This window comes from Petromyzon marinus, chromosome 39 (genome assembly GCF_048934315.1).
Source record: "Petromyzon marinus isolate PM22_M1 ecotype Great Lakes invasive population chromosome 39, UKy_Petmar_22M1.pri1.0, whole genome shotgun sequence".
NCBI classification, from domain to species: Eukaryota; Metazoa; Chordata; class Hyperoartia; order Petromyzontiformes; family Petromyzontidae; genus Petromyzon; species Petromyzon marinus.
This window is the reverse complement of record NC_133705.1, coordinates 12,661,116-12,676,643: the sequence shown is the minus strand read 5'-3', so window position 1 is coordinate 12,676,643 and position 15,528 is coordinate 12,661,116. Positions and strand designations below refer to the sequence as shown.

Here is a 15,528-nt window from a genome sequence, read left to right as displayed (position 1 = left end):
AAAGGGACGATGGACGGGGCCATGTACCGTAAAATCTTGGGTGAGAACCTTCTTCCCTCAGCCAGGGCATTGAAAATGGGTCGTGGATGGGCATTCCAGCATGACAATGACCAAAAACACACGGCCAAGGCAACAAAGGAGTGGCTCAAGAAGAAGCACATTAAGGTCCTGGAGTGGCCTAGCCAGTCTCCAGACCTGAATCCCATAGAAAATCTGTGGAGGGAGCTGAAGGTTCGAGTTGCCAAACGTCAGCCTCGAAACCTTAATGACTTGGAGAAGATCTGCAAAGAGGAGTGGGACAAAATCCCTCCTGAGATGTGTGCAAACCTGGTGGCCAACTACAAGAAACGTCTGTCCTCTGTGATTGCCAACAAGGGTTTTGCCACCAAGTACTAAGTCATGTTTTACAGAGGGGTCAGATACTTATTTCCCTCATTAAAATGCAAATCAATTTATAAAATTTTTGACATGCGTTTTTCTGGATTTTTGTTGTTGTTATTCCGTCTCTCACTGTTCAAATAAACCTACCATTAAAATTATAGACTGATAATTTCTTTGTCAGTGGGCAAACGTTCAAAATCAGCAGGGGATCAAATACTTTTTTCCCTCACTGTAGCTCAGTGGGCCTTACGTAGTACAATAAAGAAGAGTTTCGTTTCGTATGTGCCAGCATAGAAGTACACAGCAATGTATTTTACCACACTGCCCTCTGCAGCCCAAAATAATATAGCCACAGTCTGTAACACCTGTTATGCATGCTGTTTACCAATCCAAGCACAGTGCAGGCTCAGACCTGCTTAGCTAAGCGAAATCTGCTGAGATCACGTGCATTGTAAGTGCTGTGGCCAAAAGCTCTAATGTGTTAGACAGAATTTTATTTTTTACTTAAACAACTTTGCCTTTCCTCTATGATAGTTACAGAAATAATGAAACGTCCTGCAGTAAAACCAAAACACGAGGAATAACAGTTGCACACAAGTCACACGGTAATGTAATGTATACGACAACATGTTAAGAAGTTAATATTAAAACGCAAGCATACTTGCTTATTTACTCCTGCGGAATGTTTCATAATGTAGCAATAATAACACAGGGTGTTTAATATTTAATACGTAAGTACTGCAATAACTCTTCGTCACTCTTTGAAATAACTTTTCTCGAATATCTTATTTCCAATTATTTTAACATCGTGAAAGGTTTAACACACTTGGAATAATTGTTTTCTATTTTATGCTTGGATTCCCCTTTATGTGTATCAACGAACCATGTGGCTCAGCGGAAGGGCGATTGACTCAAAATGAGAGTTGCGAGTTAAAATCCTGGTTGGTGTTTGACTTGGCCCATCATCTCTCCGATGTCGATAAAATAGTTACCACTTCGTGGGTAAGTCAACAGCGATTGTCCTTCGGATGGACTCGCCCCCATCCATAGGAATGTATAATTTCCACCACTGGATCAAACTGAAGTTGAGCACCACCTCAATCATCATTGCAGCAAACACTCACTTTGGCTTCATGTGCACGGCGTGTTTAAACGGACTCTTCTTCATTTGTGTTCCGCATGCCTCAACGCGCTCTGGTCTAAAGCAAATCTACCAGCGTTGTTTTCTACTCAAGGGAGCTCAATGGGACTCTTTAGTGCTTTATTTAAATTTCCCGTTGAGTTGTTTCATGCAACACTTCACCATGCAAAGCAGGTTCGGTAAAATCCTTCAAATGTCCCCGAGGGTTCCCACTTCAGTGGGTTTCTGCGACACACTTCAGATTCCCCACTCCTGGTGGAAGGGCCTCCACTAAGGGGGAGCTCTAGAGAGACAATTTAGAGGGCATTTTGGCCTACTCCTCAAAGCTAGCAAGAAGCCATTTGAATAGGTGGAAGTACCCACATTTGACTTATCCATACATGCACGACCTACTGCTGATCACCTGCGGTATACCCATGTATACTGGAGGTGTGTGTGTGTGTGTGTTGAAACAAATTCCCATTGTTTTAAATTACGTGCCAAGAGATCGACCCGCAAACCTTCGTATTGCAAGTCCAATGTCACGCTTCTTTTCCCAGGAAAGCCTCAGTGAGTCGCATGACTCTTCCTCACGAGGGTCCTACCAAGTTTTCACAGTGTGTGGGGGGGGGTGATCATTGCTATGCATATTCCAATTGAGCAGTTTGTGGATACTTTTTTTTCTAATCTTGATTTTTTTTTCTTCTAAATGTAGAAAATGTCGACGATGCCGCCAGCAGACAATGGCCTACTCTTGAAAATGTCCTCACTAATCGTTTAAGGCCACTGTGAAACAGATGGTTAATACACCCAGAGTATTAATTAGGTTGGCCACTTTGATTAGAACCGTGAGGCTCTGCAGAAATAGGCGAACATGCTCCCGCAAGGCCTTGTTACCATTATAAACACATTCGTAAAGTATTAAACTAATTTTTTTGCATTTACCACGTAAGGCGCACTGTGCAATGCAGCTATTTATCGGAAGAAAACTTGGGCACAAATGATAGCCCAGCGAAATTTTTAGCAGCCAAATACTGTGAACGCATGTTTCTAAATGTGGAGGGATGACCCGGAGTACCCGGAGAAAAATCCACATGATCACGGAAAGAACATGCAAACTTAAAATATACAGCAGGCGTCAGGGTCGGGATCGAACCCACAACCTTCTGAATACCAGGCGAGGTAGTTAACATCTCACGACCGTGGCACCCAATAATATTTCGCACGTAAATTTAAATAATATTTTCCATATTAAATTGGTGGATTTGATGTATGTATATTACGTTTTTTGGTGACGTAATTCCTTAAAACACTCGCATTGACATCAGCTCGTATGCATAGCAGATACACGAGAAAAGTTGTGTATGAATAAATCTACACTATTTACCGAAAATGTTTGAATGTCATGCATTTTTGCACAATCAAATTCGCTGGGGGGGGAAAGAGGTAAGTTGTCTATACACATCACAGTATTAAAAAAAAATGCAATGCCCGGGCATCTACATTTCATTGAAACTGCCATTGTCATTCAATTTTATAAATTATTAACATTTGCATTCTTCCTCAAACCAGCAAATAAAGCCAAATGAAAGGAAATCGAGATAATAACCATTGCTCAACGCGTGCATTTACAGTAGCAACGCACTGGCAGCGCCATCATTATTTAGAAATAAGGTTTGTTTATTTACGTATTTATTTCCTCGTTAATTGCAGTCACAGCCCAGAGTGCATTTCAACTTAAAACATTTAAACCGAACGGAGGAGAGCGTGGCTTTTATATTTTTTTGGGAAATAGCTCGGCGGGTGGAAAATTCACGGAAACTGTTTATTATGCTCAAATCGCATTAATTTCCGCTTTCACAGTGGGATATCATTCTGCCATACTTAATAACACTGGGGTGTTATTGAATTAAGCGAGAAAAATGAAAGTGTCGGGCAGGATGACACGCCCCGGAGGGAGAGTGATGGCCGATGTCCCTCCCCGTTACCGTCTGTAATTAGTGAATGTATTGCCACCCACCCACTTGGTCTCATCATTTTTTAATACGTCGCTATCAGCACGACAGTAAGCTGGGTGGAATGGACACCTGAATCCCCCGGTCATGGCAACTGAGTTGGCGAGCCGTACACAACATCGTCAGTATGGATTTTTGTTTTTTGATCTGACCAGCATTGATCTCACCATTTCAGTTTGAAACTTAAAGAAATGTTGACGTTTATAGGACGAAAACAAGGCATCTTTAAATTTTGTAGAATTTGTTTTTATTTGTATACATATATATTGAGCTTGCATGCAACAATTTGCACCCAAATTAAGTGGGAGCTCAACAAGGCATCTTTATGTTTGTTTGTTTTTTCCTGAAAGAGATATCTGTCTGCGGTGCTAATGTCGAACGTGCGTTAAACAGAATCACATCCCCGCCACACGGTGTATTGTAGCGCGCGACAAACATCCAAGTTGCAAGTCTTGCAGGTTCACCTTTTGCCAATGCTTTGCTCATGTGTGGAAACGTTGGTGGTGTCCAAAGTGACCTGCAAAAATGTCCTGCAAAAACACACCATACTATTTGGATGCATTTCCCACCAAGTCCATTTCTCGACCAAGAGAGTATAAATATCCTAATTGTATTATGTACGTTTTGACCATTTTACTTGTTACATGATTATAGTACACCTCTTCACAATACCACGCGTATTAACATATTTGTACATTCTCACGAACAATGTACACATTGCAACAGTCATTGACTTAAATAACAAAACAATCAAACCAAAACAAAACTGTCCTCAAAACGACAAAATTATAGAACGGCCAATGTTTCAAGTAAAAAAGAAATACATCCGATTGACGAGCGCGTTGAGTCTTTGCTAACACGTGCTTGGCACACCACCGCCAATGCAATAACACAACATTGGCTTAATGTGGTTTCTTCAGACGTTGTCTCCTGTTTCTTAAGTAGCAACGGAGCTAAAAAAAAAAATAAGCGCGAAACCTTGTGGTTTGAATATTAATTGAACCATTTTGTTCTGCGGTCTCTCGATAATTGAGTCAATCCAGTCGATATGATGCTGCACTCACCACCTTCTCGCTCGTTCACCCCCACGTTGATAATTGTCTCAGGTCTACGGAACAAATGTTGCATTGGCGAGATAAAGTGTTGAGCACGATGCCAATAATGAACAATACATCGGTGTCCGTGCTTGCCATTTATTTTCATGAAGTTGACCCGAGACCCAGAATTGTTTTGCCCTTCATTTGTTATCAGGAAAGATCAAATGTAGCGTTACACTCAACCCCAATATTTATCATTTGATGTTGAAGTGTTCAGCAGTGGAACAACAGGTGTGGAATTGTGTTGTCAATACACGGTGGCATTGTGTTGATGCTTTAACCCCCAGAAGAGTTAGAGTACTGTGTACAATTGTATGCCCAAATTATTGACCATGACGATGTGATGGTTATCAATCGCTCTCACACAGTCTCCGCAATCGGCAATGTGTGTTGCAAAAAACAGGTCAGCGTTGCAAATATTATCAAATGCTCTGTAATCGTTCAGAGTCTCTGAGATTATTCTCAAGCGTAGACCCCCCCCCCTCCCCCACTATGTGACATTGTTATGGTTCAATCACCTGCAGTGGGACGTATTCTCTGTGGTGAAGTGAAGCAACGCCATGTGAGTTTTCCGAAGAGGTGGAGCTGCCACCCGAATCGCCACAAATATTCCTCCTCTTAACATTCACCCGTATATTAGGTGACATTTGTCTTCATGTACGCCATGGATAATCTGCAACGGCAGTTATGGGCATTCAAAATGTCGTATCGTGCAGGATCGAACAATGTTGCACTGGACTTGTTCTCACACCAATCTAACAGCAAGGTTTCCAGAAGGTGCAGTTGTGTGTGTGTGTGAAATCATGTCACTGCACGCACAGCCTCTCCGTGTACGTACTGGCTGTGTAAATTTAAGGGAGCCAATATGACATATTTGAGATCCTGTCCCGAATTCGAACCCTTTTCTATGGAAACAAATGTAGATTTTTCGAATTAATTTGCCACCTAAACTTATCTTCTCCCTGAAAAAAAATGGATAGAAGGAAGATTATGTTTTGTTTTGCAGCACTATTGCTGCAAATCTTAGATGCCCACTTAACTCAAACGAACAAGCTAAGCTTTGCAAAGCAGGCTTAGCTTGCATTAGGGTGCCCTGTCAAATAGCTGTGTGTGCTCCTGATATTGCACACGCCGCAGAATGCACGTGACCTCCCAGAGGTCTGTACACTTGTGCCAAAACTTTGCGAGAACATTCTCACACCAAAAGCCCTCATCCTAACGGTAACTGCAACGGATGTACAGAATTTCGATTCAAAGCTTTCGTGACTGCAGGGATTCATCTTCTGGGTTCTTTCGGTAAAGTCACGTAGCATGGAGATAAAATAATAACAAGGCTACTTGTGTTGTGGCCGAAACGTCATGAGAATGTTATTCTGTTATTATTATTTTTATTATTTTATCTCCATTCTACGTGACTTTACCGAAAGAAACAAGACGAGGATGTACAGAATATATGTAGTGATACTTAACAATCGTAATAAATTAGTACATTTGGAATTTGCGCCATTATTTGGCGCAGTGGAAACAATGACGGTATTATACTTCACATAATTTGCAATTGTGTCAATTGTGTCATTTGCGATTCATTATTTTCGTATTTGGCAAAACTTGGACGACGATGCCAGATCGACCAATGCCCTGCTCGTTTAGCTCGATATAGTTACGTAACTTTCACATCATCTGTTAATTTATTTGCAACTCAGATGAACTGTTGATTGCTCCGTATCTCCTCTGCATCTGTGTGTGTCTCCGGTACATTGGACAAGATTCGACCCTCCAGAATTATTTAGGCCCCCTACAGCAACCATCAGCCACCCATTCAATGAATTGTCGCTACACATGGTAATAAGTAGACTCAAGAGTCAATACTTTTTGTGACAGCGGTGAATGTCAGCGTCGGTGCCTCAAGCAGACCGCAGGAGTACTTTGAGCCGCAAGGCACCGATTAAGCAGCAGAATTGTTTGGTAGAGCTCTCCAAAGCCCTTTTTTTTTCTGGTCGTGAATTGAATTCAGTTCGTGGAGAAGCTCCCGGCATGCCGTGCTGAGCCAAACCGTCGGAGACCGTGCTGGAAACGGCACGCAGCGAGAGCCGATGACGCATCGGTGAGCTCGCACATTTCTAGACTTGAAAAACTTGTGTCTTTAAAACTGCATTTTTTTCGGGTTTACTTTGTTGTCCTGCCTCCGTGCACCTCCGATTAGCAAGGTTGACTACGTACGGTGCAAAATAACTTCAAAATATATCACGTAGATAGGTACAGCACGGCCGCGAAACCTATGCAGTAGCATTGTTGCATACGGATATGATTCCCTGAGCTTAAGAATTTATATGAATGGACGCACACTGGGTACTTACACCACCACCCTGAGCACATAGTAACCATTGCTCTTGGGAGATAGCAAGATTCACAAACTTCGATATCGCGTTCATGTAATTGTATTTTTGGGTTCTATTTGGTTACATTAACCCCCCCCCCCCCCCTATACGTATATAGACCGCTCCAGATCGTTTCCCGACCGCGGTAGGGCAGCGAGCCCGGGACGCCCTCGTTCATTCGCGCATTTCGAGGGTGCCTTACATTGCTTTTTTTTCCCTCCTGTTGGAATTCCCACCGTAGTCTGGGTTCTTTAATGACAATAACGCATGCTTGCGAAAACAATATTTAGCTTCATATTATGGATACCGATTTTTTTTCAGTGGCCCTACCCATGAGCCCTATGAGTTGAGCTTCGTAATTGAGTGTAATGGTGAGTGTGGGACCACAATGAATGTTCAGCGATAACCCATATGAGTAATTTGTCCACCCACACAAACTCACCCTCCGCTGCAGAAAGTCTAGCCCGTGGTCTTTTTCCCGTGTCACCTTCAAGGGTTATGGGCGCGGAGACTTTTTTTTGCGTGGAAATACATCATTAGTTACTTAATGTAATGGAACAGCCGTGCACTTTATGCTTTCCATACTTACCATGCCGCCCTAACTAACCGCTAATTGAAGATTAAGAAAATGCACATATAACAGATAAAATGCGTGGCATTGCACTGTACGTGGCAATCTTTACAGATAATTAAAATGCATATTCTATTAAGGGACACGAATGCTCTTAAAGGGACAATGAACAATATCGTAACGGTGGGGGGGGGGGGGGGTGGGGGGGGAGTTGAATGAAGAGCAGAAATCTTCTGCAACCTTGAGATTGAGAGGATAATTCACAAGTGCACAGTTTACTTCCCACTTGGGTGCCGCGCATCGGAATAACGGTCCACATTCTGTTGCTCGAATCGTCGCGCCGCGAATGTTTTTTTTTTAATATATATATATTTAATACGGCGTCCGTAATTATTATTGACAATGATAGACTGACTGGGCTAGACACCGCTTGCCGTGGGGCTTATCTGTATGCACAACACTGGGCAGAAGCCATGTTCATCTCCTGCAGGGATCACCGCCTCGCGTCGATGGGACGCTGTCACAATGAGGACAGCTGTCGCGTCTGCCTTAGCTTAAGGAGATGGCTGCTGCGCCAATATCAGCATTATTTGCAGGATGCCCAAGTGCTTCCACATTGATTGGCGCTTGAAACGTTTTACTTCTGTAAAGTCATTTAGAATGTCAGAGGAGCTGTTGCCAAATGCCAAAAGGTAAATCTATGTGTGTGTGTGTGTATTCACTCTTGATTTTTGAGGATTTCGTGACTGCAGGAATTCATACTCTTTGGTTCTTTTGGTAAAGTCACGTAGGTGGAAAATTAAAATAAAATACCAATAATAGATCACGAACTTTTGATCGCAGGTGCCACCTGAAGATGGTTGCTTTACTGAAAGAACCAAAGAGTATATATATTTACTGCCAGGCATGAAATAGCATTCATGACTTTTCAGAATGTAGATATTTTTTTTGCCTGGTTTGCTCGGTGTTATTTGGTTGCCTCGTGTATGTATATATATCCACCGATGACGTTACAATAATGCAAACGCAAAGGTGCTCCAGCGCAATCGCCGGCTGGAGCGCTCGAGAACACAGTTCCTTTTGATCATCGCTCACCTTGACTTATCAGTGCTTGTTGTGAAATCTCACCTTGAAAAGAAAACCATTTAAACTCCGCCGTTCTCTTTCATGCAACAGCTGCGCAATGCATTGCAATGGCCAAAGTGTGCTTCCCATGAAGTGTTGCTCTGAATGATGCCTTGCTATCGGTGTAAAACAAAAACATTATGCTATGTGGGCACGTGTGATAATGCATGAGCAGGGGTATGTGAGTGCTTTAAAAATCACCTCGTTCCATTTTTGTAAAATCTTATTAAGGTGACTCGTGTTACTCGATTATTGCTTTAATGAAGTTTCAAACCACATGCTTCGAGCATTTTGACTCAAAGCAAATACATAAGTTAATTAAAAACAAATAAAACCTCGTTAGAAATGATTTAACTTTGTACACATTGGCAGGCGTGTTGCATAGATTGATCACCCCATGGCTACAAGTGAACGAGGGAGCCTAATGCTACGTGTGTGTGGCGCTATATACGTCAATGTTTAAATTGTGCTCAGTGTGCCGTAAGAAGATTCGTTTTAATCAGTGCGTATTACCTGTTGCGACATATCGTTCAGAAACATAGTTGTGTAATGAAACATATCGAATGGTTCGCGAGGAGTGAACAAAGAAGCACGTAGAGGTGCACGCTTGCAATTACACTGAGGGACTGAAAGAAGAGCACGTGCATTGGAAAACCACGTGTAGATTAAGACAATGCAGTGGGGGGAAAAAAAACTTGTTACAGTTATTTTGCTGTGCATAGTTACACCTGATGACGGAAGCTTGTGTTGCCTCCGAAACGTCGTGATTTGATTGACTTTATTTTTATTTTTATCTACGTGACTTTACCGAAAGAACCAAAGAGTATGGATTATTGCAGTCACGAACACTTCAAATCTAGAATTAACCACGTGTAGGTTAAGACAATGCAGTAGAACCACGTGTAGGTTAAGACAATGCAGTAGAACCACGTGTAGGTGAAGACAATGCAGTAGAACCACGCGTAGTTTAAGACAATGCAGTAGAACCACGTGTAGATTAAGACAATGCAGTAGAACCACGTGTAGGTGAAGACAATGCAGTAGAACCACGTGTAGGTGAAGACAATGCAGTAGAACCACATGTAGGTGAAGACAATGCAGTAGAACCACGTGTAGGTGAAGACAATGCAGTAGAACCACGTGTATGTTAAGACAATGCAGTAGAACCACGTGTAGTTTAAGACAATGCAGTAGAACCACATGTAGGTGAAGATAATGCAGTAGAACCACGTGTTGGTTAAGACAATGCAGTAGAACCACGTGTATGTTAAGACAATGCAGTAGAACCACGTGTATGTTAAGACAATGCAGTAGAACCACGTGTATGTTAAGACAATGCAGTAGAACCACGTGTAGGTTAAGACAATGCAGTAGAACCACGCGTAGTTTAAGACAATGCAGTAGAACCACGTGTAGGCTAAAACAATGCAGTAGAACCACGTGTAGGCTAAAACAATGCAGTAGAACCATGTGTATGTTAAGACAATGCAGTAGAACCACGTGTAGGTTAAGACAATGCAGTAGAACCACGTGTACATTAAGACAATGCAGTAGAACCACGTGTAGGTGAATACAATGCAGTAGAACCACGTGTATGTTAAGACAATGCAGTAGAACTACGTGTAGGTTAAGACAATGCAGTAGAACCACGTGTATATTAAGACAATGCAGTAGAACCACGTGTAGGTTAAGACAATGGAGTAGAACCACGCGTAGTTTAAGACAATGCAGTAGAACCACGCGTTGGTTACGACAATGCAGTAGAACCACGTGTAGGTGAAGACAATGCAGTAGAACCACGTGTAGGTGAAGACAATGCAGTAGAACCACGCGTTGGTTAAGACAATGCAGTAGAACCACGCGATGGTTAAGACAATGCAGTAGAACCACGTGTAGGTGAAGACAATGCAGTAGAACCACGTGTAGGTTAAGACAATGCAGTAGAACCACGCGTTGGTTAAGACAATGCAGTAGAACCACGCGATGGTTAAGACAATGCAGTAGAACCACGTGTAGGTGAAGACAATGCAGTAGAACCACGTGTATGTTAAGACAATGCAGTAGAACCACATGTATGTTAAGACAATGCAGTAGAACCACATGTAGGTGAAGATAATGCAGTAGAACCACGTGTTGGTTAAGACAATGCAGTAGAACCACGTGTATGTTAAGACAATGCAGTAGAACCACGTGTATGTTAAGACAATGCAGTAGAACCACGTGTATGTTAAGACAATGCAGTAGAACCACGTGTAGGTTAAGACAATGCAGTAGAACCACGCGTAGTTTAAGACAATGCAGTAGAACCACGTGTAGGCTAAAACAATGCAGTAGAACCACGTGTAGGCTAAAACAATGCAGTAGAACCACGCGATGGTTAAGACAATGCAGTAGAACCACGTGTAGGTGAAGACAATTCAGTAGAACCACGTGTATGTTAAGACAATGCAGTAGAACCACGTGTAGTTTAAGACAATGCAGTAGAACCACATGTAGGTGAAGATAATGCAGTAGAACCACGTGTTGGTTAAGACAATGCAGTAGAACCACGTGTATGTTAAGACAATGCAGTAGAACCACGTGTATGTTAAGACAATGCAGTAGAACCACGTGTATGTTAAGACAATGCAGTAGAATCCCTCTTAGCGACGGTAATTGGTTCAACGATTGAGTCGTTAAGCAGCGATAGGAAATACACGTTGAAGACGTTATTTGTTCGGAGAGCATCGAAAGTTACCCTGATCCCTCCCTCTAAACGGCTATAGTTTGTCACCGAGCCGCAGACAAACTCACTCCCAATGGCCGATTTGCGATCCTAGGTGTTGATAATCAACTCCACCTGGCCGCTGAGCCACGGAAGAGACATCAAGGCCACCGCCACTGTGCCATGACTTTTCTCCCTTGACCCTTCACACCAACCATTCATCTTGACGAGTGGCTGAACCCTCCCCACTCTCTCCCATAAGTAGTGAAGGAGAATCCAGGCATACCATCATTGCTAAATTTGGTAGAGAAAATTGCCACAAATTTACCTGTGAGACAAAACGCTTGCACCCCAACCACCTGGCCATTTATTTGTGTTGCCTGTGTTGGGGTTGTGAATCGTTGCACAACAGAATATTTGGCCGGATCATTAAGTGGCCTTACCCAAATATCAATAAACGGTTACCAAAATGTTTGCCTTTGATTTACATTGCCTCGTGTGCTTTCCCAGGTCGTGGCATTTATATATATGTGCAAAACAATGCCGCCGGTAAGAAAAAAAAAGAGATGTTCGCATAAAATGAGAAATAAATCAGGTCCTCTGAAAGTCGACAAGTGAGGTGTTGGCTTAACTTTTCGGTTAGTGCCGCGGAGTAGCGTTAAGGACGAAGCCAAGGCCACTGGTCGTGTTCATGATTGCATTGCAAACAGAAGCAGGTAAGAGAGGCATGATTATTAAAAGGTTAGGGATTTTTTTTTTTTACTGATGTGTTTTTTTGCTAAGGCGATTATAATTTAGCGAAATGTGTTTGTGCAATTTTAAAGGTCACAGTTACAGGAAATTGCCAAACATCAAGCGTTTCTTATTATTGAATTTCGCGGGGTAATTTTCAATTTAACGGTGAGATTTGAAAAAGTCCATTATAACAATTTTACATCATCTTGCAGGAATAAACCCGTATCAAAGTGTATACATCATATTCACAGTGCGCATAAAGCTTTGCTGCAGTTTGGGCCAACTTTGGGATTCCAGTTTTCATGATACATATCTTATTTTTTGTTCAGTTTATACTGCATTATCGGATGCAAACTTGCCAGTCGAATGGTCACTGACTAGTTCGATCTCCTAGCACGGCAGTTGATACAATATCTTATTCTTGGTTCTTTCGGTAAAGTCATGTAGATGGAAAAAAAATAGAATGAAGTAAAGTTAAATTAAAATGTTAAATTAAACTAATACATTTAATTATAATTATTATTTTCAATTAAATATATTTTTTTAAAATGTTATTTTACTCTATAATTTTTATTTCGTATATTTATTTTATTTTTATTTTCTATCTACGTGACTTCACCGAAAGAACCAAGAATATGAACTCTTGCAGTCACGAAAGATTTAAGTCGAAACAATATCTTGTTATAGTCTTCTTTCTCTGTTGACCCAGCAGTATGAAAGGGTACAGCACCGATGGTTGATTGGCAGGTCGAGCGAAGTGGCGTAAAGTTTCGGTACTGCTACTCTTTCCTTACGTCTAACCAACTAAGTTGTGGAAGGGTAGGACACAAATACCCTCGAGGTGGGTTCTCTAGAGCCCCCATAGCAAAAACTATTCCGCAAGTAGTGGCATGAGAAAGAAATCGCAGGGCTGCACCTTTATCTTTGTGTACTACTTTAGTCTGTGGACCGACGGTCCCTTGCATGTTTTATTAATAGACATAGCTTCCCCTGTGCTCGAATGCCAAGCATTCGGGAAATTATAATCCTTTCAAAAAGGGACAATTGGAGGTGACTGGGTAACACGTGGGGATAACGCGATGCCCATGTAAGAACACCAAGTCAGCACTGCTGGAAGTCATGGATGTGAATCCATGGAAGCGGTGGCTCCTCATTATGAGCTGTTGGGGCTGGGCCCCACTAGCGATAGAAAAAAAAAACATAACAACATTTCCCTGCTCATTCAAAAGATGACTAAGTGCTGACACTACCCCCTCCTTTCCACACTCCTCCATCCCATTGCCAGGTTCTGTCCATGCGCCATCATCTCATCTCGTGACATGTCCTGCCCATGGCCCACTTACTTTTCTTAATTGTCAAATTGATGTATTAAAAAAGATCTTAAATTGTAAAAAAAAAAAATCACGGATTTACGATTCAGTTTGCACACTGACAAAATTAATGAAAAGTGTTCCTTTAAAATGTTTTAATACAATGGAATAAAGAACTCTACATCAATCCCATGCCAAATTCTTAATTGCGCAAATTGAGATTGCACAGAATGTAATTGTACTTCGTTTGACTTTACAGATGTCTCGTATTAATTAGCGGCTTGGTTCTCTCTTTGCATTGCCCCCGCTATCGTATTGTTACAGATTAGCTTCGTTTGTGTGTGTGTGTGGTTTGCTGAGACCTGGCTTATTCTCATGAAACACGATGGAGCAAATTACCTGTCAGGCAACACAATGGGCAACTGTCTTGATAAGTCACTCACCTTGTTCACGAACTGTGTAATCGTCTTCCTTTCTCCCTTATTTGAGTATGCCTCGTGGTGTATCAGCCAAGACTGGCTGCACCTCATGTGCATTTATCAAGTCCAGCGTAACATCTGTTGGACAAAGACGGTGAATGTTATAATTCCCTACAAAATAATGTTACATTTATTAGGACATCGGTTCGGCTAGGGATGAACCCGTAACCTATCATTAAACACATTCGCACCTCTTATTAGCTCGGTTGGCCGCGTACGGTGTGAAAGAAGTTCAACATACATACATACATCCATGTGTAATGACTCCGGACTCAGACTGTAGAGGGTTCTTTTATTTAGCCTCTGACGCGGCTTAGGACCCCGGCGTCACGATACAGCAACGACGACGATGAGACAGAAACCAGCCACGACCCGAATCCCCTGCCAAAACAGCATCGAACCACGTCCCCACCCGCCTCCTTCCCTTCTCGAACCCTCTCTATGCGGTTGTCACCACTTGTCCCTGAGTTGACACATGCGCATTTGGGAACAAACGACAATGACACTTTTAAATGTGAAAAATAGGTACAGTTGCAGACCTGCAACAGTTTGATTGCTATGCTGCTGCCAGCAATGGCTCCACGAGATCTAAACATTGAGGGCCCATCTTGAGTTCGTCTTCCAAGCTGGCCAGATATTCTGGAAGAAGCGAGAGTTCCCGCATTTTACCCCACCACACACGATCTGCCCATAATAATATTAATAATACAACACATTTTGGGTTAGAGTCGCGTAATAAAAAAAGAAAATGCGTCGTCAACCCACCACCACCCGACACAGTAATTTAGCAAGGTTTGCCACGTGAACAGAAACGTGACAATTGGTTCATACTTCAGGCCACCGGCGTGGGCATTTACAACGCAAGTAATGCCGCTTCGCTTGTCATTGCGTCCAGCTTCATCAGGCGATATTTGCGTGCTAAAATGACGTGATCTGCCGATTGACTTTGGTGTCCCCATCGGATATTGTTGGGTGGACAGAGGCGGGGTGAGTGGGGGGTTAAGAAGACTGCCCCTTGTTGCGGGACACCGAATCGAACTGGCGAACCTCTGCATTGTAAGTTCAGTGCGCTAACCATTACACCACCGCAGCACCGAACATTTAAGAATCGATGATACATGCCATTTATGCACTAAGATACAAAAGGATGACCAAGAGAGTCATAGAACAACAACAAAACAGGGGGGGGGGGGGCGACTAAGAGCACAACAAGGTGTTGTGCTCTTACAGCATTGGGGAGGCTGTCTGGTTCCCTGTGCCAGTATTGAATATTCGCGATGAGAGAGATAGAGAGAGAGACATTACAGTATGTTACATTTTTGGCCAGCGGAGTGGACGAGCCATATTAAATGTGACATGTGGACGAAGCCATTTTAGACGTGACACAGACACGCATACAAAAAAAAATCGCAACAGCACAAATGAGACAGAATAATAAACAAAACACAAAATCAATGCTTGAGTCAATTTGCGACCCGGTATCTTGAACAAAAAAATGGGGATGTTGCTGTGACAGCATGGTTCGCACATGGCACCTGTGATCCAGGTTTACACGTTCAATTCCCTGGCGTGGCAATTGAAACAATGGTGCAGGTTTCTCAATTCCTTCCACT

The 15,528-nt window shown here is 42.4% G+C and overlaps 1 long non-coding RNA gene across 1 annotated transcript in view; it reads right to left on the bottom strand.

Moving 5' to 3' along the window:
• Window positions 1–495: 495 nt before the first annotated feature.
• LOC116950580 (uncharacterized) overlaps window positions 496–15,528 on the bottom strand; it is a 30,539-nt gene continuing 15,506 nt past the window's right edge. The window contains exons 2-4 of the long non-coding RNA XR_004404044.2: window positions 13,880–13,993; window positions 5,132–5,286; window positions 496–4,046 (exon numbers count right to left, since the gene is read on the bottom strand). This is a non-coding gene — a long non-coding RNA (uncharacterized LOC116950580). The remainder of the gene's footprint in view (window positions 4,047–5,131; window positions 5,287–13,879; window positions 13,994–15,528) is intronic.